The sequence below is a fragment of the Lissotriton helveticus genome, chromosome 4_1 (assembly GCF_964261635.1).
Source record: "Lissotriton helveticus chromosome 4_1, aLisHel1.1, whole genome shotgun sequence".
In the NCBI taxonomy this organism is placed as follows: Eukaryota; Metazoa; Chordata; class Amphibia; order Caudata; family Salamandridae; genus Lissotriton; species Lissotriton helveticus.
In genome coordinates this window covers 1,798,524,838-1,798,550,870 of record NC_136063.1, presented here as the reverse complement: position 1 = coordinate 1,798,550,870, position 26,033 = coordinate 1,798,524,838, and positions in this window count along the sequence as shown.

Below are 26,033 nucleotides of genomic sequence, written 5' to 3'. Positions count from 1 at the left end.
GGCACCTCACCTACAGGGTCAGGGCAGCCCAGCTGCATCCATGAGACCTCACCTTCTGCACAGACCACATAGCAGGAAGCACCAACCGCAACAACTGTCTCCCAGGACTTATATAAACAACTCATGGCCTTCCAATGACATGTGTTATGGTGCCAGGAGAAGATGGCTGATCAGTTGTGGGTGGGATTCGACCTCATGGCAACCAAACTAAATGTCATATGTGGGTGTCTAAGTCCCATCAAGGACCTCAGACAGTCCCTAATGGACACCCACAGTCTGCTCCATGCTCTCCAACGATCCATGGATAACTTCGCTGGAGTCCTGACTCTGAGACAAGGACAACTGTCTAGTCAGAGTGTCTCCAGCGTTGTCATCCGGGGGTTGGGACACATATGGAGGACCATAGAGAACATGGAGCAGATGCAGGTGAAAAAAATGGCTGCCACAGATGCACACCAGCGTGATGGAGCTGGTATCTACCATGCCCTGCAGATCCCCATCATGGCATTTCTGCCATGAGGCCTGGCGCAGATGAATGCTGCTGCTGCTGCTGCTTCGACATCCACATATCCACCCCCAAATGTGTTACTGCCACACAGTGCTGGAGACTGAACACCACCACTGTCCACCGGTGCACTCTGCGACACTCACCTTGGACCTCGACATGGACTGCCGTATTCTGTTTGGTCACCAATGACACAACTATCAGACTGCGGACTGAACTCTTCCTCTTCCGATTTACTTGTCATTCCCTGAAGCTACAACACTCCACTGAATGTGCATTAAACATTCAAGTTCACACAGATGTGTCATGTCTGTTATCATTCAAGTGTGAAAGTATATTGCTCATGTTGTGGGACTTGAGTCACAGGATGCAACATTACTGACTGCGGTCTGGGTGGCGCTGACACTACAACAGAGACACACGCATTAGTTACTTCCTTGTCCAGCACAGAACGGAACTACGCCCAGCACACCGGGGTCTTTTTCACACCCCAACTCTGCCCAGCCCACTCAACTTATGCTTGTAGGGGAGGTGACAACAATACATGTCCCAGGTCTTCCCTGTAGTGTTCTGCTGATCACAGGTCTAGTTGTCAGCATGCCACTGCTACTACCTGAGGGCTGGTTTACACCCACACCAGACCTATCCAGCACAGGCATCACATGACATGCGACCCTGCCAATAAAATGGGCTGGGTGCACGTGCTCGAGGCCATTTCCACTATCTATCTGCGTGTGTCCGTGTGGTCATTATTTATGCATGAGGATCTATGGCTCTACCACATCACATTCCCCACTGCCGGAGTGTGACATGATGGCGCCCGCACCACGAGACTCAATTATAAAGGGCCCATGACTTGCGGTGCACAAAGTTGGTGGCAGCCGAGGCACTTTGGCTGGCAGGGGCCTACCGCCATGTGACGGTGACTTGTGGTGCACAGAGTTGGTGGCAGCCGAGTCACTTTGGCCGGCACAGGCCTACCACCACGAGATGGTGACTTGCGGTGCACAGAGTTGGTAACAGCTGAGGCACTTTGGCCGGCATGGGCCTACCGCCACGAGACGATGACTTGTGGTGCAGAGCTTGTGGCAGCCGAGTCACTTTGGCCGGCACAGGCCTACCGCCACGAGATGGTACTTGCGGTACACAGAGTTGTTGCCAGCTGAGGCACTTTGGCCGGCACGGGCCTACTGCCATGAAACGATGACTTGCGGTGCAGAGTTGGTGGCAGTCGAGGCACTTTGGCTGGCACAGACCTCCCACCACATGGCGATGACTTGCGGTGCACTGTGCTAGGGGCACCAGAGCTGAGCAGGTGTGCAGCCTGCGATGATGCATAGGCCTCGATACGCCATCCTGCCAATCAAGATTTCATTTGAATTGTGAGCCCAGCTGGACCGCAGTGTACGCCAAAGGCAGCAGGCTGCACAGGCATGACTCCTTGGCGCGGTGCAGCAGGGTGCGCTGGGGACCTGTGGTGCAGAATAGAGTTATCAGCTGAGGAGTTTGCACCGGCATGTGGTGGGTCCTCTTGGAGACACACCGGTGGCGGCATGTGAGCATTGAGGCCTGGGTGCGCAGGGTTGGACTGTCATCTCTGGGGAGCGGACCAGTCTGGGGACCAAGCTGGGGTGCAGCAGGTGCACAGGTATGAGAAATCCTGCATCATGAGACCGTAATAGAAGTTTGTGTGACCGTAGCCTTCCTTTTCTTTCCTACGAAGGTTACAACCACGTGTACTTCTGTTACGGTCTTTCTGAGCAGGATTTGTCTTTCCTGTAAGCATTATGGTTTGTCCAAGTGCTATACATTGGACCAGATTGGGTTGGTGACTATACAGATGCTTGACCATTGTCACCATTTGCGCAACAGGTTTCTGAATACTGAATTCCGGAGTATGGAATTGTATTGGGGAGTTTCTGCAGCATATGCACGTTGCCCTGATGAAGTTCCCCGTTGGGTGTTGGCTGTTCTTTTCGTATTGTTTATTTGTGTATTTGTAATAAAGGACTGTTTTTGATCTACTATTTACTACTGGACTTCATGACTGTGGGCACCCCCATTTCAGTTACTAAAATCTTGGATCTGGAGCACAGAGGCATCTGGCAACTGCTGGCGTTGGGGTTGTTTGCGCAGGAACACTACAAATTGGAACTGTTGTGTGGTGTGGATACAGGGGCCCACCGTTGCTATTGTGGACATGCATCCAATACATGTGTGAGGAAGTTTGATAGGGCTGGCCGTGAGACTCCTCCAACTCTTTCAGTTGTTGGTTGGGAGGTGCCAGGGGCCAACAGGTGCAGCACAGCCAGCACCTTTGTCTGCCGGGGATGTTGATTGTCCGCTGTATTGGTACCGTCAGACTGTGGGCAATGTGGGTCGAGATGCAGAGGACGGTTGTCCTTTTGTGCCTGTAGTGGGCAATGACTTCCTCTGGCATTAGGCCTCTGAGGCTGGTGTGTGTTATGAACGTCCACTGTCCTGTTCTGCGCTGCCTCAGTGGTAGTCTGGGGGTTGGTCTGGGGGGACATGGGGTGGTGATGGTGGGTGTTGTGGACCGTTTGAGTCTCCAAGCTGCATGATCAGTGTCTCCATGACATGTGTTGGTCTTCAAATAAGGCTCTGGGCTGGGCTACCTCTCATACTGCAGGTACTCATCCTGCTTTACACCAGAAAAGGCAGGTATCAAATCCCTGCTGCTAATGTGCCTAATCGCCTGTTTTTGGATCACATTGCAGATCTGGCTGGTTGTTGAGATTATCGCGAAGTGGTGTTTTTTTGTGTTTTTGCACAGGAATGCCTACTCTGCATATCATTAGCTTTAGTTGTCGCTCTCATCCATGGCGATGTTTTTTGCGGAAGCTATCGCTGGAAAACTGGCAATATCGACAGTTTGCACCAGCTTGAGAATGGGGCGATAATTCTTTCACCACTTTTGCTGCACTAAAGTGCAGATAACTCGGCGATAAGTCCTTGAGAATATGCCCCCCAGTTGATAAAATAGGTAGGCAGACTGCATTAGTTTAAATGTATCTTTAATGTCTCTCAACAGATCTTTATTTGACCTTACACTTTCTTTTGAGAGTGTGTACCCTAAAGTATCACTTTATTACACTAGGAATTTGCATTTCTGTCTTTTGAGTGTTAATCCTGCTACAGTAAGTCTGTCCAAAACCTGTTTAAGTGTGATATTGGGGTTTTCTATGGACTCACCAAAAAGAAAGATATCATATTGGAAAAATATAATGTTGTCCAGACCTTTAAAGACCTCTGCCATCATTCCTTGAAAAAATCTAGCAGGCGATGATATTCCGAAGGCATCCTGAACTGAAAGATGCTTTCCATAGTTATGAAGGCTGTGAGTATTTCGAGTCTTTGTATAATTTTATCTCATGGTATACGCTCTTCAGAGCAAGGTGGCAGAAAACATCCTTCCTTGAACAACAAGACCAATTCATTGATATTTTCCAGAGGTAATTGTGGGTTACAATACTGCGATTGACACTGCGCAGGTCAAGGTAAAACCTCAAGCAGCCATCTGTTTTGCTCATAATGACGACAGGTGAAACCCACTGTGAGCTCTCAATTGGTTCAATATTTCCTTCACCCACCATGCCCTCATCATTTATTTGTCCTCCTTCCATTCCACAACTGGTACTCTCCTAAGTGTTTTCTGCGCAGGTATTGCATCTCTATTTAATTCAATCTTACGTACATATCCTTTTAATTCACCTAACCGTTCTGAAAAGACCAATTTCAGCCCCTCACTTATTTCCTCAATTGAAATGTCTTCCACATTCATAACCTGGTTGGGGGTCCTTGGGTTAATGATAATGTGGAGATTGTATTGTTGCTGCCATCCTAAAATGTTTTGTCACAATGTAACCCACTATGTCGATTTTTTCACCCTGGTACCCTCCAGCAAATATATTCTTGGGTAGCAGACATACAATTGATCACTTAGGCATAAACATGCTTCTAGGTATTATTGTGTATAGTGAGCCTGAATCAATCATAGGTTGAACAGCTTTTCCTTTGATTCTGAAGTCTGATGTTGATCTACCCATTCTTCTTGAGTATGGGTGTGAATAATTAACACATACGGGTTGACTACGATGTCAGTTGGGAAGGGTCAGAATCGGATTCGGGTCTGCCGAATCTGATTCTGAATCTGTCTTTCCAACCAATTCGGAACCTTTCCAAACAACCGATTACGATGTTTGAAAAGCGTTCAGACTTTCCGAGTTGGTTTCGACTCGATTCCAAATGGCATTCGGGGCAACCAAATCATTCAGAGCTGACTCCAACAGGTCAACGGTTTGCATTTCCGTCCGAGCAATTAGGATGTCAGATTTAGATAAACTTTCCAAATCAGTTGTTGCGACACGGATCGGATGTCGGAATCTGACTTTGGGGGCCCGTAGCAGGCCCCCCTTTAACCAGAGTGTTGTATCTCTGCAGACTTAGCCGACTTGTATTTGATAAGTTCCTTTATTAAGTTCAAGTTGCAGGATGGAAATAAAGTACATCAGTTCTTCAGCCTGGTGATCCTTCTGGTACAGCCCCACCAGGAGAAGTCTGCCTGCTGCTCAACCCATCATCCAATTGTCACACCTCATCTACACAGGCATCCAAGCATTCCCAGCATCACAGTCACTCCAACATTCCACTCTCAACACTCACACTGGCGGAGCAGCTAGGAGATAGGTAAACTGGGATACATATGATTAAATAAGCAGGATTTGATATATCCCTCTCCTTTTAAATGAATAATGAAAAGCACAATACAATATGGGAGAAACTATACACAAAAATGTACAAAAGCAGAACGTAGTTCAAAACTCAAGCATGCAAATAAAAATACAACATCACAAGAGAGTCTGAACACTTAAGTAACCTGTAAGAAAGGTTAAATAAATTGATAAGCAATAAAAATAAATTGACAAGCAATATAAGCCATCCTCCCCAATAAGACAATTTAGAATAATGTGTAACATGAAGCAAAGTGTGAAACACATCCCGAGACTACGATCTCAGCTACAAGGGAACAGAACATGTGAACAGAATTCCTAACATGAGGAACATAATGTACACTGTGAAAATGGGAGTAAGAAATCCATTGTGACACCCCTCATGTAAGGGTAAACCACTTGTTACTGTAACCCAAAAAGTTATCCCTCCAGTAAGAGTTATTGACACAAACCGTATAAATGGGACTAACATCTATAGCTTATCCCTGACGTAAGAGTGAGAAAACAATGTATACATGTAGCACCTGGTGACTTACACACCATTTAGACAAGACGTGTAGGGCATGGCAACTTACACACCGAACAGACAAGACTTGTGGAGCGCATGGCGACTGACACACCGAACCAACAAGACGTGTAGCGAATGGCAACTTACACACAGTTAACAGAACCCACAAGTAAAGTAGAATAACTAAGAAAGAGAAAGGTGGTAAACCACTCACCATGAGACAAGAACCTTCACTCATATAAGGGTGTGTGTAGTGTAAAAATGGAACCAAACTCCATACCCGTCCCTCTTTTAAGGGAGTGTAAGAACAAACCAAGAAATGTGTCACCACCACCCACTAAAAGACTAAGACCTCCCTTATGTAAGGGTACCTATGCAGCCAAAGTAAATGCCAACCATAAGCCATAAATGTGTGACCAAAAACACCAAACTATAACATGTAGCTCTAAAGTGTACTATGCGTAATACAAGGTTGCGTGGACACACTGTGGGGAAGAACTTGCACAATAAATACCACAACAGACATGTAAAACATTTGTCACTGCATAGAAAGAGGAAAAAAATATATGACCAGAAACAATGAAACCCATCGCCGGTGAGTACCCACTCACCTGAGTATTGCTACTATGGCCACACTCTAGCCTTGTTGACCCCAACAAGCATGTAACGAAAGTCATGAAATATTAATGAGCAGTTGGAGGCCAGAATGACCTCAGAGCAATGATTGTTACTAAAGGAAATTGGATAAGCATTCAGACACCTACCAAAATCCTTTGAAGGTTAAGAATAACAGATAACAAATTTGCCCTTAAAAAGGAAACGTAACTGTTCCAAACAGAATAAACATTATAAAAGCATGTACTCAGCCATGATCTACATGCATCGAACATCAAGTCCATTGGAGTAATGACCTTTCAAAGAATGTTACTAAGCAATTGCAAACTTATATAACATACATCAGTACTTCAGCCTGGTTGTCCTTATGTTACAGCCACACCAGGAGCAGCCTGCCTTCTTCTCATCCCATCTTCCAACTGTCACACCTCATCCACACAGGCACCCAAACATTCCAAGCATCCTAGTCATACTGATAGAGCGCGCGAGGCCACCCGACCAATAGTTTTCGCCGTTTTCCGGCTTCAGGGCCCATATACTTTCAAATCACCATACACATCGACCAGGTGACTTCACGAGCTCTACCAATTTGTGTGTGTGTTCCCTGCTAATATTTCTCAGTGCACCCGACTTACCATCCACCGATGCGGGTACCTAATGACCACAATGAATCAGGGAGCTAGCTGAAAAGAAAGGCAGCAAAATACAAACCCAACCAATAACATTCAAAATACTGTTGAAATGACCACGGACAACTGGAAGTTTTAAAATGTTTATCTAAAGTTCATTATTTTCTTGCATGAGGTACAGTAAAATAAGGCAATCAATAACCAAGATAACGTAAATTATATAGCTATAAAGAAATAATGACAGAGTAATCATTGAAGTACTGATAAAATGTAACGGGAAGATACTATGCTATTCAATAATATTTAAGCATGGACAGTTTTTATGCATAGATAACTATAGGAGGGCCTATAAAGAGTAACACGCTTCACTTAAGGTGAATGGGCCTTTGAACAATCTAGGCAATGAAGTTCTAGACCATATCAGAAAATTACAAACTGCAATGCAAAATATAATCTCTAACAAGTGAGAAGACATAGGAACAAACTTATGAAAATATGTAATTGACTTTCAATAGTTGCGGAAAGGCATGGAAAATATAACATATGCAATGATGAACTTTATTAAAGCAAAAGTTAGAAATTCAGAAGGTGCAAGATTTTAAGAGTTTCAGAGCAATATTTACCTAGATTGGTGTGGAAAACCAAACCCTGGCCACGGGTCAGTTAAGGACAGGAAACCCTCAAGGAAAGATACCCCTCAAAGGACAGCAGGTGCAGAATGGACACCCAGGACAGGACAGGATACCCTCGGGATAGGAATCAGGACAGGACCTTCAGGACAGGACAGCAAACCCTCAAGACAGGACCGCTCAGGACAGGACCGGAACCCACAGTTCGGAAGCAACGCCTGCGCTCCACCCGCTCTGCAGCTATCGATCAAGACCCCGATTGGGTCAGCGAACTCCCAGTTAAGTGCTTCGCCAGCACTTTAAGGTTCAGTAGAACCTTAGTTTATGGTCAATTCGGACAGAGTGCTCCGCAGCTCTCTGTATCTTCAGTCACCTATTGAGTGCGTTGGGTCAGTGACAGGTCAGCTAAACCAGACAAGTCGGACGGTTCACTAGGTGAACCCAGGGTAAATATACAGTTTGGGGACAGTGTACCACCCCCCAATGTTGCAAAGTGTCAGAATCCCTCAATTTAGATTGGTCCTAAGGTAGGATTTGGGTAACACACCAATCACGACATAGAGTTTCAAGCCTACATTTGCATAATAGGGTACCGCCTAACTAGATTGGGGTTCTCATGAGAACTGGTGCAGAAATACAATGGCAACTTTAACAATGTTGCTGCTGTGAGAACATATGATTGGTTCAGCCGAGTTTTCGGGTCGTTTCTCAGGAGCATCTTGCTCATCACTGCCAACTGGCTGTGTTCCATCAGTCAAGGTCTGCTATGCCTCGGCAAGTCGCGCAGGCGCAGAAGGACCTCCAAAATGGTTCTCGGTACAGACAAACCCCATTCCCCGCGGTACATAAAAAGTAAGCGAAAAACAAATTAATACATAGTAATGTCATTATGAAAACACATCACAGGATTTGTACTTTTAACTCATCATCAAGAAATAAAACTATTGCGTTTAAATGTTAGCCACATTGATACAGTCACAAGAGCAGTGGCACGAGCAGTACCACATGATAAGCACAGCTATGAATTACGCATGCGCATAACTTTCCCTCCACTTCTGCAGACGCGTCAGGACACGTGAGTGTGGCTGACGCATGCGCAGTAACTAAATACAAGCAGCGGCCATTTTAGGTGACTCGAGTAAATTATTTTAGTAAAACACATGTGCAAGCTTCACAATCCTTATCCAAACTAAACATAGATGTTAGTAAAACATACACTTGTTACCGTATTACACATAAACGAGGTTCTTGACTTCGGCAAGCCGCAAAATATGCGAAGCTTTGCTTCATCAATCCCCTCTTTGATGATATTTACTATCATCACAAAAAATAGAACCAGATGCCAACTTTCTTTCATACTTTATATAGCTCTATCTCTTCCAGCAATCGTTCTAACTTTTCTCTCTCAGTTTTAGTAGGGTGAGAAGTCTTCACCTTTTTGTATATCTGATCATTCACTTCCTCCAACTCAATTTCATCCACACTCCGTTTCAACCCTCTTGCATTTACCTCGTGCTTCTTGGTGTGCTTGCGGCATTTACAACAGATAAAAATGAGAAATATAATAAGACCTATAATACCAATTGGCATCAGTATCTTGAACAACAAGCTTTTACCTATGCTAGCAAGCCAATGACCTACATTTGAGAGACCATCTACCAGTCTCTTCCAGGCACTATCAACCTCGAGTGGTTTGAGTTCCTTTGCCAAATTAGTAATGTTTTTCACATATCTTTTGATCTGTACACTTTTATCCGGAATATAAGTGCAACAATGTTGCGCCTTCAACATCCGGCAGACTCCGCCCTCTTTCGCTAATAAGGTGTCAAGAGCAAGTCGATTCTGCAAAACCATTGATCTGATCGCAACCATTTCAGTATTGACCAGCAGAAATCCATGAGCTGTTTCAGTAGACAGCACATCCACTATAGTAGACAATTTGCAAATTCTGTGAGTGTTCAGAACCACTCCCACTCCAGGTATCAGTGCACTGAAAATACTACCCATAATTTCACCTATACTTTCTCTTTTACTACGCACTAAGCCATTAGTATCTTCATTGCTTCCAGCTTTTCCATTCACGTGGTATATTTTCGGGAAAACAATGCCAAAATAGCAGCTTCCATACCAGTGATCCGGCAATTTGAAATAAGCCTTGTCCCCACAAATATAATAAATTCCAGGAAACACAGGCTCTGACCCATTTTTGAAACCCCAACCTCCAATTACCTTGTAATTATGTTCGCATTCACTGGAACCAATGAAAACATTATTATAATAGCTAGTCTTCTCGCGATGAAGACATAGCTTGCCTTTCTTTTCAAAATCCAGCAACAGAGCAGGTCCCGCCCCACCATTTGAGGTGCCTTCCATGTTCTCTGCCCACTTTGGCTTTTTCTGACTTTCGTCATTAGCCTTTTTTTGAATTTTAATTCTTCTTTTCTCTGCCATGTTCAGGAACATCTTTTCCTGCTCACGCAAAGAACAAGTCAAGTTATCTCTGTGTGCGTCTGCTATGTCAATGTTACCTATAGTCAGAAAGTAGTCGCCCATATATCTTATGGTGTCACTTTTGGTATGTACAGGATTCAAGTTCCCACGTATAGGAAGTTCAGAAAAGATTACGTCATTATTAGAGTAATAGTACTGTAACGGTCCTCTTTTGTAAAATAAACTAGCTAAAATGCTACAGGAGATTCCATATGTTAATGGCAAGTGATGGTATGTCACGCCTTCAGCCACAGAAGTAGGTAGCTTCATGCAGACATAGCAATCTTCAATTTCCATAGTCTCTACATAGTGTATTAACAAGTTTGCGAAAACATTTAAGTGTGTCTTGTTCTTAACTCCATGATAATGTAGTCCTCCCTCATCTGATGCTTCTAAGTCTCGTTTTGTTTGTCTCAGTGCTCTCTCATGTCTTGCTACACTCTGTGTTGTCAACTCCTCACTGTCAGTATTTACAACGTCAGTAGGGACAATGTTAGTATCTTTACTTACAGTGAAGGGTATAAAGATTGTTAGTCCTATCCAAATTACTATCAGTACTACTATACTACATATACACACCTTGCAGCACGTCTTGCAACGACTGCAACTCGGTCTACCATTCACAGTTGAATCAGACATTTCGGCTCAGAAGAAGTTTCTCGACCCCTCTTTGTGTCTTTACACAGTTAGCTTACTTTGTGCAAATTCACGGTGGTTCGTCTTCTTCTTCAGCAGAGTACTCAGGGACGGGCTCTCCGTCGCTTACGTCAGTTATATCAAGATCTTCAAGTTCCTCCAAAACGAGTGTCCATTCAGGAGACTTGTATTTCTTGTTTTGTCTTTTTAATCGTTCACTCCTTCTTTTGGAAGAGTTTTCTTCTTGCTCTGCTAACCGTGCACTTCTCCTTGCTTCTGCACGTTTCTCTTCCACCGTCTTTATCCTTAGCCTTAGTCTCTTTATGAACCTAGGCTCAAGGTTGTTTCTTTTCTTTAGTCTCTTAGTGGGTACTTGGACTTCACCTTCTTCTCTTATCCTCTTATCTTCTTTAGCTTGTGGCAATTCTGCTTCACTTTCTTCTTCTTCTTCCCTTATCTCGCTAGTTCCAGGGCTATCATCAATTTCTTCTGCCTGGTTACTAATCTGGCCTAGTTCAGGAATATTTTGTTTTTGGCTTTCGATTGTCTCTGTCTCTGTTTCTGTTTCTGTTTCTGTTTCCTGAACCCGTTCTTCTAACCCTATCTGATCCTGTTCAAGCACTTCGATCTCTTGATTTTCTTCTGCTCGAACTATCACTCTATGTCTAAGCTGTCCCTTATCCTCATCAGGAGTTAGTGGAGGTGTATCGAACACCTGTTCTGTCCCTGTCTGACCTTCTCCTTCCTCAGTTTTGATGTGAATCTCAGGCGGCTGAGGTTCTTCGCCTGTGCCTTGCTTTTCCTGACTAGTCCACTCTCTACCTTCACTAAGTCGCTCTCTTGTTCTGATAGGATCTTCGGTCAGATCAATCATCGGTATCCATTCTTCTGGCCATATGCTTGGCAGCTCGTCATCAGCTACTCCTGGCTCAGCTTCCTGGACCTCTTCAGCAGGCTGGATTCTTGGCAGTTCGTAGTCAACTACTCCTGGGCCAACGTCTGCTGTTCCTGTAGCCTGACTGGTGCTGGGCTGCTCGTTGTCAGCTACTTCAGGTCTGTCTCCTGCAGAGTCCTCTGCTGGTTGCCCTTCTTCTGCAAATTCTTTGTCTGGTAATACCTTCTGGGTGTGGCCAGCGTGGATCCACTGGGGAACACCTGCGACCTTCACTGCAGTGGTTGTTACCAGGATTACTTGGCGTTTCTTTCCCCACCTTGGTGCCAGACAGTTTGATCGAGTGTGCTTCTTTATTTTGACCCAGTCTCCTGGAACCAAGCTGTGGAGAGGAGTCGTTGGATTGAGGATGCCGTCGTCTCCAATCTGGTGAGAGATAGAACGCACTTGGTCACCCAATCTTCTGCAGTATTCAAGCACCAAATCATCAGTAATACTCAACAGTTTGCTTCCTGGCACCCATGCTTGTCTCATCACTCTTCCCATAATGATTTCATGGGGACTTAGGCCTGTCTTGCGGTCAGGAACACTTCTCAGTCCCATCAGGACCAGGGGCAGGGCCTTCACCCAGGTCATGCCAGTAGCATCTGTCAGCTTTGCTAGTCTGTTTTTGATAGTTCCATTTACTTGTTCCACTATTCCAGAAGCCTCTGGGTGGTATGCACAATGGAGTTTTTGCCTTATTCCAAAGGCCTTACAGAGTTCAGCCAGTATTTCATTCTGGAAATGTCCACCCTTATCTGATTCAATAATGAATGGCACCCCGAATCTAGGTATCAGCTCTTTTAGTAAACACTTCGCTACTGTCAGTGCGTCACTTTGGGGAGTAGGGTAAGCTTCTACCCATTTTGAAAATACGCAAACAATGACAAGGACATATCGCTTCCCTTCACAACGGGGCATGGTGATGAAATCAATCTGTATCCTTACAAAGGGACCCCCTGATCTCCCAATTTTGCTCAGTTCAACCATTGTCCTCTTGCCTGGGTTCATCTGTTGACATGACAGGCACCTCTGGCAGAGGGACTCTGCTACTTTCCTGAACTTCTTACTATACCAAGTCTGTTGAAATACCAGAATCATGGCATCCCTACCAATGTGTGATCCTTCATGTATTAATCTTGCCATTGTGCCAAGCAAGTGTCGGGGTAATACAGGCATACCAGTTGGGCCCAAGATGACACCATCCACACGTCTCGGTCTACACCCATCCTCCTTCCATTTCTCTCTTTCTTGCCAAGGAGCCGACTCCTGCCACTCTCTCACTTCATCCCAAGTAGGCACTTCTTCAAACACCTGAAGTTGGCAGCTGGTTCCTGGCCCCCCTCGTTTTGGATTTACGATATACCGATCCTTGGCGCACCATTGGGCCACTCGGTCAGCATAATCGTTTCCCAGTGATACTTTGTCCATGCTCTTCTTATGAGCACCACATTTTACCACTGCCAGTTCCTTGGGTAACTGGATGGCCTCTAAAAGGTCATGCACAACCTTTGCATTCCGAATGGGAGTACCTGAGGAAGTCAGGAATTCCCTCTGTAGCCACAATTGGCCAAAGTCATGCACAACTCCATAACAGTACTGACTGTCAGTATACACTGTTATGCGTATGTTTTTCCCAATTTTGCAAGCTTTTATCATAGCAATCAATTCGGCTACTTGTGCAGACTTTATGTTATATAGATAACCTGCTTCTTCAATTTTGGTTAAGGAGACTACAGCATAGGCAGCACTCAGGCCTCCTAGTTCATGTCTTAGACAGGAACCATCTACAAACAGCTCTTTATCATGCTCAGGCAATGGCGTTTCTTTTATGTCTGGGCGTGGTTTGGTACTGAACTCTGTCAGATCAATGCAATCATGTTCATCATCATCCCCACCTTCCATTTCCAGGGAGTCGGGGAGTAAAGTGGCAGGGTTCAGAATACCGCACCTAACAATGCTTACATTTGCTGCACCCACAAGAATCCTCTCGTATTTAGTCAGCCGACTAGGGGTGAGATACTGCGTTTTAGTTCTGGTCAATAGAATTACCACTCCATGTGAAACATACACAGTCACAGGATGTCCCATGACTATGGACTCACTTTGTTCCAAACTTGCACAGGTAGCAGCTACTGCTTTCAGACAGCCTGGCAACCCAGCAGCTACTGGGTCCAAGGTGGCAGAGAAATAGGCCACAGGCCTTCTGGTCGTGCCATGTTCTTGAGTCAGGACTGACAATGCGCAATTATCGCGAGTGTCACAGAATAGGGCAAATTCTTTGGAATAATCTGGCATTCCCAGCGCAGGGGCTGTACACAGACAGTTCTTCAGTCTTGTGAAAGCCATTAGGCTTTCATCGTCCCATTCTACAATGTCTGGCATTCCTCTCGTGGTCATTTTTATCAAAGGCCTGGCTAAGGCTGCAAATCCCAGAATCCATTGCCTGCAGTAGCCTAGTACACCCAGGAACATTCTGACGTCTTTTTGAGTACGGGGCAACTGCATCTTTTGAATTATTCTCACTCTTTCTGATGTGACTTTTCTAACACCCTTTTCTATCTGGTGTCCTAGATATTTCACTGATTTTGCACAGAACTGTAGTTTGTCCGGGGCCACTTTATGCCCTTTTTCACACAGATGATTTAGGAGGGCAATGGTGTCAACTACACAGTCCCTATGACTTTTAGACGCCAGTAGAAGGTCGTCTATGTACTGCACTAAGACAGAGTTCCCAGGTAAGGTCAAAGTCTCTAGACATTTTTTCAAGATCTGATTAAAGATAGAGGGGCTCTCTGTATACCCCTGAGGGACCCTGTTCCAGCAATACACGTGACCTTCGAAGGCAAATGAGAAAAGAAATTTGCTGTCGGGGTGCAGGGGTATCGAAAAGAATGCATGACACAAATCAATCACAGTGAACCACTCAGCATCCCAAGGAATCTGGTACAGAATCACTGCAGGGTTCGGGACAATAGGGCAGCAAGGAACTACAATTTTGTTAACCTTTCTCAGGTCTTGCACTACCCTATACTTGCCACTAGGCTTCTTGATGCCCATAATCGGTGAGTTGCATGGGCTGCTCATCACTTCCTGTATGATGTCTCCTTCTAATAATTTTTGTATTTCCAGAGTGACACCTGCTTTCACTTCAGCATTCATTCGGTAGGGCTTAGTGTTAGGATATACTGCATTGTCCTTGATGGCTATCTGTATGGGGTCCACATCTTTCATTAATCCCACATCCTTTCCAGTAAAATCCCACACCTCTGGCTTTACCGCTTCCTGGAGTTCTTGGGGCAAATCCTGCAGGGTCAATCTTTTAATTTCTGAGTCAGGTCTAAGTAACAATAATTTATAAATGCCATCTTCATCCGGGGTCTGTATTTCAACACCCTTTGGTGTGCAAAAGATGGTGCAGTTCATTTTGCACAGCAAATCACGACCCAGTAGATTCACTGGACTGGTGTCACAGACGACAAATCTATGCATCTGTTTAAAATTTCCAATTGAAATCTCCATTGGTTCGGTAACAGGAGTACTAATCAATTGATTAGATACACCCACTACTTGGATATTTTCTCCCGAGAGGGGTAGGTTTGGAACGTCCACTGTTCTTACAGTAGAACGGGTAGCGCCAGTGTCCAACAGAAAGGTGACATCATTTCCGTCTACCTTTCCTTCAATGTATGGTCCAGACTGGTCTACCGGCAAGGAAGCGCCAAGTACGCACTCCTCGTCCTCCCCTCTCAGGCCCCGTCAGTCCTGATCATTACAAAGGAAGGTATCATTTAGCAGATACTGCGAAGTTGCTGTATTTCTGTTCTCACCGCTTTCCCAAACTTCTATCTCCTCACCCTCTGCTTGCTTTCCCCTGTATACCTGCTTGGGTGCTCGAGGCACCTGAACTGTTTTTACCCTGGGTTGAGTCTTTCTTGGCCTTTCTTTCTGCGTCTGTGGAGTTAAATCAGGAGTATTTGCATTATCATCTATTAATTGAGGACACTCGTTACGCCAGTGTCCAATTTCGCCGCACTGATGGCAGGGAAATTTCTTCATAGCCTCTTCCCTGCTAAATTTTGGCCGGGGCTTTCCTCCACCCCCTCCCCCAGGACTTTTGTTCTCAGCATTTTTAACCATGTTACTCAATTGTTTTTCCTGCTGTTCTGCGAGCTTCACCTGAGCCCACATCACCTTTTCCTTAAGGGCCTTTTTCTTTTCTGCCATCTCGTCCTCGCAGTACTTAGCGTACCGCAGGACCTCATCCATTTTCTTTGTATGCCAGCAGATTTTATTATCTTTTATCCACTGACAAATTTCAGGTCTTAAACCATTTACAAACCTGTAAATAAAGTGTGTCATGTCCTTCAAATCGATGTTATCAATACCACTGTATGTTTTAAATACCTGCAATAACCTCTCATAGAAGGAGTGCACTGTCTCGTCCCTTTCCTGTGTTGTTCTATCTATTTTTGTCCAATCAGTTTCCTTTGCGGGCACCTTTTCTTTCAAATGCTGAATTACCTGCTCATATTTTCGCATGACATCCTTTGATGGCTCCCCTGTTTCCTTATTTCTTGGGTACTCCTCACTGGGCCAGTCTATGGCTATTTTACACTGGGTCCACAAATCTACCGGAACCACAATGTCGAAAAACCCATCCAGGTCTTTCCACAGACATTTCTGTACCTTCACGAACCTTTCCACCTGCCTGTACCAGTCAACTGGTTTCTCACGTAATTTTGGAAAATCGTTCGTAAAGGACACAATATCCTGTCTAGACCAGGGGACATGCACATATTTCCCTCCAGGTACTTCGCGCATGGGGCATAACTGTTCAGGTTTCTCCACCTCCCTTAAAGCAAATTCAGGAGTCACTTGTCGGGAGCGAGCCTCTTCCCTCTTTTTCGCCCACCTGCTTCTCCATCTTTCCACATCTCCCCATTTCTGCAGTACTCCCAATAATTCTTTAATCTGCAGTTTTTTTCCTGCCACATTCAAGTGCTCTATATCTTTGTCTGAGAAGTCTGCTCTGTACGGTTTCTGTAAGGGCTTGGATTTTGAGATATCTACCCCCATACTAACTGCTGTTTCGCTCAGTTTTTCGTGGAGCACTCTGGTGTTCCTTGTAAAGCTTTTACATATGAACGACAATTCTTCTTCAGAGTAAGTGTTCAATCTATCCAACCCCACATTTCCTGCCATTAACTCTTCTATTTCTACCCTCAGCTTGTAGAGGTCTAAAGGTTTCGTTTGCGGAGTCTGTTTCTCTAATTCACGACTCCAACTCTCAATTTCATCTGGAGTTACCAGAGAGACATTCCTAGTGCCTGTTGCGGATTCTAATTTAATCTCTTTCGCATTAAAAGGGTTATGCCTCTGCTGCATTCCCTTTCCGGTCGGTTTGTTTGGCAAGTCCAAGAATGCGACTTCAGACTCGCACTCACTGGACTGATCATCTATGATTATCGGTTCCTGTCTCGGGGGTGCCATGACTGGGGTCATAACTGGAGTAATCGGATTTCCCTGACCATTTCCGTATAACGGGACCACTGGTCCAATAGTTACTGGAATAGTCAATGCCTCAGGGCTGGTATTTAACTGGGAGATTTTCTGAATTATTTCTGTCCTTTGTCTAGCTAGAGCCTCTTGCTCCTTTTCCACTAGTATCCTTCTTAAAGTCGTGTCCTGTAATATCTGTGGGGTCAAGGGAGGAGTAAAACTCGGGGCAGTAGGATGCGTTTCACTTGGTCCCCCACCATAATTTGGTTTCGGAAATAAAGTTCCAGTGTTAAAGGACCTGCGCTCTTCCCCATATGGAGGTTGAACAAAAGGCAGTCCTGAATTCGATGGTTTCTCTTCGCTTTCATACAAGGGTCTGGGAAAAAAAACTTTCGTACGTGAATATGTTTCTTCCTGGCTTGCGGGCACTTTGGGATATATATCCCTTGTTTCCGCCGGTTCGGGTTTCTCAGGATAGGGCAATACTTGACCACCCCCTCCCAGTCCTAAGAATCTGTCTTCTTCCTTGAGGAAGTGACGTCGGGGAGCATCTCCTACACTGGAAGGGCGGGTTCCTTCATTATAAGGTGGCGGACTTCTGGTACAGATGTCATCTATCAGTTCATCATCTGATTCCCCCGGGGCCCCCCAATGCTTACACTTTTCAGTACTTTTCTCACCCGCTGCAGGGTTATGACATGCCGGCATCATGGGAAACAGACCCTCAACAATCATGCTCTGCCTCCACTGTTTCATCCTTTTATCCCTGGACTCCTGTTTCAGCCTGGGGTACCACTTGGTCAAACCCTTGTCCATTCGGGGTCTTTCTCTTTCAAAAGCCTCAATTTCCCATTCCTCTAATGCCTCATACTGCGTTAGTCTCGGTCTGGGATGCAATTCGTTCATCCGAGTCCTTAAATTAAATAGGATCCTACCATTGAAAGTCCCATCTAATGGAAATGCCAATACTCCATCATCTTTTGTGTACTTCACCCAATTCTCCAACCACACACAGGTATTGTACCCCCGGTCAAACATCATAAATGAGGCAGGAGTATTAGGTGGTGGGACAAGAACACCTTCCCTAGATTTAATTGGTTTGTCCGTTTTGAAATAATTTTTCACCTTACTTACAAGGGACAATTTTCTCTTTGTTCCGTACATAATATCGTATCTATTAGTTTTCCACTGATCCCTTTCAAACCCTAGGTGCCTTGGATCAGGTCGAGTTCCTGTAGTCTGCGAGTGCCACATACGACTTCTACGCTAAACTTTGTTTACAAACTACCTCCAATCAGAACGCGCTTCAGAAATCCGTGCGACCAATGGGTGCGCGACTCTGAATAAGCTCCGCCAATGGGTGCGCGGCCCCTTCGTGAGACAGTTCCCACGCTCTGGCGCTCACCCCTCCTTTACAATTCCAGCTCCGTTACCCGCCCGCTGCTTCTACCAATCCCAGCGCGGCACAGAGTGACGTCAGAGGCGCTTCGCGACTGACTCCCTCCCTTCACAAGGTAACGGAAACTTTCTTTCTTTTAAAGTGCTCAGTGCTTGGTTATTTTACAACAAATACACATTCGCCACAGTGCTCAAGTGTCTAGACAGAGAAAGAATTGTTTTACTGCAAGTAAACTACTTCCATTTACTTTTCACTCGCTGCGGGCAGATCTCTTCCGCCTACCCTTCACTCTAGCATCGGTGAACCTGTTATTCCCCTAAACTCATCCACTTCTTTCCGGGATATATTCCGAGTTCAAGGTTTCTCAGCGGACCCCTCTGCTTTCACCCAAGCTCCGAGGAACCTGCTACTCTTCCGATGTGACCCTTACTAGGTTACGCCACTATGGGAATTTTGCCAATGAACCCCGTTACTGTCATTTATTCACACATGTATTCAGAAAACCCTAGTTAGTGCTTCCCGGTTATCCTAACCTGCACCTAACTTTCCTCGAGCCTGTGACCTCAGGACAATGGATTCTATTCACCACTTGTCCTTTCAATTCCCCGGGGAGTTCGGACAACATGAAACGATACGGTTTACAAATGCATGGATTAGTACATATAACAATATAAGAACAAGAATAATAACAATGCAAAAATTCATGAGTTTCAGCAGCGTATTCACAAGAGAATGATCAGGTCTCTTAGAACAGCCGCTCTTCTAGCAGCATCAATACTAGCAGCTTCCGACTCAACTAGTCCAACTAATCCCTGCCTTACTCTCAACTAGTCCCTAACCATCCTCTAGCTACCACTAAAACTGATAGAGCGCGCGAGGCCACCCGACCAATAGTTTTCGCCGTTTTCCGGCTTCAGGGCCCATATACTTTCAAATCACCATACACATCGACCAGGTGACTTCACGAGCTCTACCAATTTGTGTGTGTGTTCCCTGCTAATATTTCTCAGTGCACCCGACTTACCATCCACCGATGCGGGTACCTAATGACCACAATGAATCAGGGAGCTAGCTGAAAAGAAAGGCAGCAAAATACAAACCCAACCAATAACATTCAAAATACTGTTGAAATGACCACGGACAACTGGAAGTTTTAAAATGTTTATCTAAAGTTCATTATTTTCTTGCATGAGGTACAGTAAAATAGGGCAATCAATAACCAAGATAACGTAAATTATATAGCTATAAAGAAATAATGACAGAGTAATCATTGAAGTACTGATAAAATGTAACGGGAAGATACTATGCTATTCAATAATATTTAAGCATGGACAGTTTTTATGCATAGATAACTATAGGAGGGCCTATAAAGAGTAACACGCTTCACTTAAGGTGAATGGGCCTTTGAACAATCTAGGCAATGAAGTTCTAGACCATATCAGAAAATTACAAACTGCAATGCAAAATATAATCTCTAACAAGTGAGAAGACATAGGAACAAACTTATGAAAATATGTAATTGACTTTCAATAGTTGCGGAAAGGCATGGAAAATATAACATATGCAATGATGAACTTTATTAAAGCAAAAGTTAGAAATTCAGAAGGTGCAAGATTTTAAGAGTTTCAGAGCAATATTTACCTAGATTGGTGTGGAAAACCAAACCCTGGCCACGGGTCAGTTAAGGACAGGAAACCCTCAAGGAAAGATACCCCTCAAAGGACAGCAGGTGCAGAATGGACACCCAGGACAGGACAGGATACCCTCGGGATAGGAATCAGGACAGGACCTTCAGGACAGGACAGCAAACCCTCAAGACAGGACCGCTCAGGACAGGACCGGAACCCACAGTTCGGAAGCAACGCCTGCGCTCCACCCGCTCTGCAGCTATCGATCAAGACCCCGATTGGGTCAGCGAACTCCCAGTTAAGTGCTTCGCCAGCACTTTAAGGTTCAGTAGAACCTTAGTTTATGGTCAATTCGGACAGAGTGCTCCGCAGCTCTCTGTATCTTCAGTCACCTATTGAGTGCGTTGGGTCAGTGACAGGTCAGCTAAACCAGACAAGTCGGACGGTTCACTAGGTGAACCCAGGGTAAATATACAGTTTGGGGACAGTGTACCACCCCCCAATGTTGCAAAGTGTCAGAATCCCTCAATTTAGATTGGTCCTAAGGTAGGATTTGGGTAACACACCAATCACGACATAGAGTTTCAAGCCTACATTTGCATAATAGGGTACCGCCTAACTAGATTGGGGTTCTCATGAGAACTGGTGCAGAAATACAATGGCAACTTTAACAATGTTGCTGCTGTGAGAACATATGATTGGTTCAGCCGAGTTTTCGGGTCGTTTCTCAGGAGCATCTTGCTCATCACTGCCAACTGGCTGTGTTCCATCAGTCAAGGTCTGCTATGCCTCGGCAAGTCGCGCAGGCGCAGAAGGACCTCCAAAATGGTTCTCGGTACAGACAAACCCCATTCCCCGCGGTACATAAAAAGTAAGCGAAAAACAAATTAATACATAGTAATGTCATTATGAAAACACATCACAGGATTTGTACTTTTAACTCATCATCAAGAAATAAAACTATTGCGTTTAAATGTTAGCCACATTGATACAGTCACAAGAGCAGTGGCACGAGCAGTACCACATGATAAGCACAGCTATGAATTACGCATGCGCATAACTTTCCCTCCACTTCTGCAGACGCGTCAGGACACGTGAGTGTGGCTGACGCATGCGCAGTAACTAAATACAAGCAGCGGCCATTTTAGGTGACTCGAGTAAATTATTTTAGTAAAACACATGTGCAAGCTTCACAATCCTTATCCAAACTAAACATAGATGTTAGTAAAACATACACTTGTTACCGTATTACACATAAACGAGGTTCTTGACTTCGGCAAGCCGCAAAATATGCGAAGCTTTGCTTCATCAATACCAACATTCCACTCTCAACATTCACACTGGCTGAGCAGCTAGGAGAAAGGTAAACTGGGATACAAATGATTAAATATGTAGTATATAACACAGAGCCTTCTGAAATGGGCCTGGGGGGGTGCCCCAAGGGACCTCTCTTTGCAACCATGCACAGTGTGGCAGGCACCATGGTGTACCCACCAGAGGGGGCACGATTTTCCACAGCCACCCCTTTCTTCAATGGGAGCCTGTGTATCCAGTCGGAACACAGGCTCCCAGTGAAGTCAATGAGAGTCCGACGGAATTGTATTCAGAACAATCATAATTGGTTGGTTGGACTCCCAGAATTCGATTTGGTTGGAAACCATTCCGAGACGGATTTGGTCGGAATGTTTTCCGAACTGCATCGTAATCGACCCCTTATAATCCTCTCTTCTCTCTCATACAATCCACTGCTGCTACCTCCACATTCCTCTTGTACTAGTTACACTTTAGGTTTTGGGATATTATTTGCACTTTGTGACCACGCTTCCTGCAGTATTTCCATACTGCAAAACACCCTTTAACATCATCTGCATAGTGAAAGCTACTTCCACATTCTAAAACATGTACTGGCGTTGGACTTATGACCAATTAGTGTCTTGTTTAAAGGATTGTAAATAGTGGCTGCAGGCACTTCTCTTGCTTCATTTGTCTTCTTCACAAATGTATCATCACCAGTACTACTCTCCCTCTTCTCCATTTCCGTCATACATAATTCCGATTGTTCCACTACTTTACTTATTTCAATTGTGTATTTTTAGTGTTGGTTTTTTGCTGCCCATAGTCTCTCCTGCATTTTTTTGCTTTTACACTATAATATCACTTGGTGGCGCATCAATTCATCAGTCATTCAACTTAACTGACATTACATTGATAGCTCTCTTACTGTGGACACAACTCATCTACAGTTTCATGAATTTTTTATGGTTGAGTGTAAAATTTGAAACTGCTTATCACCCCATTTGTGTCTTTGGCAAATCTTTTTTCCAAGAGTCAATTGTGCTTCCATATACACATCTGTGAGTGCACTGCTGTTCATATTTGTGGCAACAGGTAAATACTTGAAAACATGCAGCCCCTCTTTGCCAAGTGTGCTTAATAACATTGCTCTTTTCCTCGCTGGTTGAGAATCCTAACCGTCCAATATAGTTCTCAAAAATATTAATCCATTCACTCTATTCAATTGATGGAGACTCTGTGTATATCAAAAACATTAGTGGTGGACTGAGGACATTGTTGGATCCATTAGTACTGTGTAAGAGATATAGGGTTTATTTATTAGCACATTGAGCCACTGGTGCATCACATTTTTTGATGCACCTGCGGCGCAGTGGACTTACCCATATTTACAGAGTCAAATAAAGTTGCCCTGCATGACTTTTCATGGCCTTGTAAATATGGGCCCATTTCACGCTTTATTTTGTGTGATAGAGGGGTGTTGTTGTGGATGTTCCAATGCAATTTCTTTCAGTGCCAACCACACCATGTTAGGGCTGCTAGTCTACCATCCTCTTGGACCAGCCAATGAGTTTAAACCTGCACTCATTGAAGTCACCAGTGCCCTGGCAATGAGAACAGCTAATTTTACTATTTTTGGAGACTTAACGTACACTTTGGCTGCCAAACAGATACAGAAATCAGTAGCTTTCTTGCAGACATTGCAGCCTGTCAACTAACTCAATTAGTTTCAGGTCCAACTCATGCTGCAGGTCACTTGATAGACCCCGTATTTTCCAACCTCCCTTCCTGTTGCGGGATGTAATGACTTACGGAGACACGGTGTGAAGGTAAAGCCGGTTTTATTGGTTTCAGTACACGGCGGTGGCGAAACACACTACGGTAGTAGGGGAGAGGGGATTCAGAGTCTCTCCCGGTCGGAGATAGCCGCTCCTTCCAGTGCTCCTGTCCGGCTCTTCTCCTTTCCCGGGTGTTTCTGGGTGATGTAGTCTCCCGTTCCTCCATCATGGCCGCCGCAGTCACTCAGTCAGAAAAAAAGAAAAAGTAGACTTTCTTCAGTCGGGTGCTCTTTTATGTACAGTGGAAAGAGGAAGGGAGTGAGGATCCACACACATGCACAAAGTTTTAGCTCAAAGGCAGTGCTATACATAGTGCCAATGGTGTGGGGGATAAGGAAGTGCAGGGGTGATGTAGTCTCCCGTTCCTCCGCCATGGCCGCCGCAGTCACTCAGTCAGAAAAAAGAAAAAGTAGACTTTCTTCAGTCGGGTGCTCTTTTATGTACAGTGGAAAGAGGAAGGGAGTGAGGATCCACACACATGCACAAAGTTTTATCTCAAAGGCAGTGCTATACATAGTGCCGGTGGTGTGGGGGATAAGGAAGTGCAGGAGACGATCGGGTGAGGGTTCAGGGTGGTTTAAAACCCCTTTTCCCCGCCTAGCCTACGATACGTGCATGTACATGGGAGAGCCACGCTTCCCTTGAAGCGTGGCTGGGCGCTGCGCCTTGTAGTAGGCCTCCTGGCTCCTCGGGGTGATGACTCGCCTCTGCTCTCGGGTCTCCTCCTCTCAACTCTTTCCTCATGCTGTCCTCTACTCCTCCTGCTTTCGCTCGCTTCCTCGCTTCCTCCTTCGCCACTCCTCATGCCGTCACTTCCTCCGGGTGATGAACACACAGGTGGAGTGTAGTTTTCCGTATTTACTTCATCGAGTGCGTCATCTCTGGGGGTGTGTCTCTGCTCGAACTCCGCCCAATTAAAGAAGCAGTGTTCTTCTTTACTTCCTAGTTCGGGTAAAGGAATGTCCATTGTCTGTCTCCAATTCTCCGTTTGCTGTATGAACAAAGGGGAGAAGGTATTGTTCACCTGTCCATGGGGTTTATCTTGATACAAGGGCTCGTCCTGCTCCCCCCTGTCACGCTGCCCTTATTGTTAATACACCTAGTCCGGTATGTTGGTCTGACCACTTTCTGATCTCTGTTTCTTTTCCGGTCTCTGAACCCCTGCGCAGAGCTGTTCAGAAGTCCTCCTGTAATCGCCCTTGGCGTAAACAGAATCTTGAGTAATTTCTTGCCCTGCTTGCCCTGGAAACTCACAAGTTGCCTTGTGATCCAGACGTGGCATATAAAACACTTTGCGACTGGATTCTTCAAACACTGGACTGTCTCATTCCTGCCAAATGGTCCGAATGCTGCAACTCTAACTCCAACCCTTGGTTCTCTGAAAGACTGACCACAATGTGTAAAGCCTATAAAAAATTGAAGCGAGATTGGAGAAGGGACTACGACCTGACGGCTAAGTGATGCTATTGGGCCGCCATTGAGAGCTACCATCAGGCTATACAATCTGAGCAGGCTGCCTACTTTGCTAATGAAATTAAATCAAGCAGATATCCAGCCAAGTGTATTTTCAAACTACTCAATGATTTTAAACTAAGGAAAACTCGTACGGATTCTCCGATCACGTCTAAGCAGCATTGTGAGGACCTTGCTACTTTTTCGTCAAGAAAGTGGAAACTATATATAAGTCCTTCCCTTTGGTTTCTGCTTGTCTCAGCCCCATACATACACCCCCTACTATCCATATTCTCACGGCCTTTCCTTCTGTCTCACAGAATGAGCTTTGTCTGCTATGCAGCAAAGTTGAATCTGGCTCTCCTGCAGACCCTCTTAAGCCAGACCAGTTCATGGACTCTCTGCCTGTGCTCTTGGCACATTTGTGCCAGGTGATTAATGCTTCTTTCTCCACTGCAATGGTTCCTAGGCAGTGGAAACAGGCAATGGTGATCCCCCTAGTTAAAAAACCTTCACTGGATCCAGCCAAATTGGAAAACCTCTGTCCGATATCTCTCTTACCTTGGGCGTCTAAGATTGCAGAGTCCTATATTAATACCATCCTAATGGCAATCTTGGAAAACCACAGTGTCCTGGATTTCTCACTGAATGGTTTCCGCCCAGGTCTCAGCACGGGGACAGCTCTCCTTGCTGTGACCGAACATCTGCAGACTGTTCTGGATGCTGGGAACACCGCAGCACTGATACTGTTAAATCGATACGATCTCCCACCAGATTCTTCTACATCGTCTGGAGGAGGCCGGTATCATTGGCTCAGCTCCAGAGTGGTTTAGATCTTTCCTTTCTGAAAGAGCATTCCAGTTGACCGCCCGCCTTTTCTTTCACGTGTCCAGTCTATCGGACAGGTTGTGCCACAGAGCTCTGCTCTGAGTCCGGTACTATTCAATCTCTATGTACAACCATTGGCTGTGGTGACCAGGGACTGGGGTCTCACCATTGTCTCTTACGCTGATGACACACAGTTGGTGGTGGTTCACTCCGACAACTCTACGCAGGATGCTTCCAAATTCAGGAGCGGTCTGGCGGCAGTCGTGGAGTTGATGACCACTAACTGTCTCCAGCTTAACGCCAATAAATCTGAGGTGTTGCTGGTGGGGAAATATATTGAGTTATGGAGTGAGCAATGGTGGCTGAATATCCTTGGGAGTGCACCCACCCCTAAGT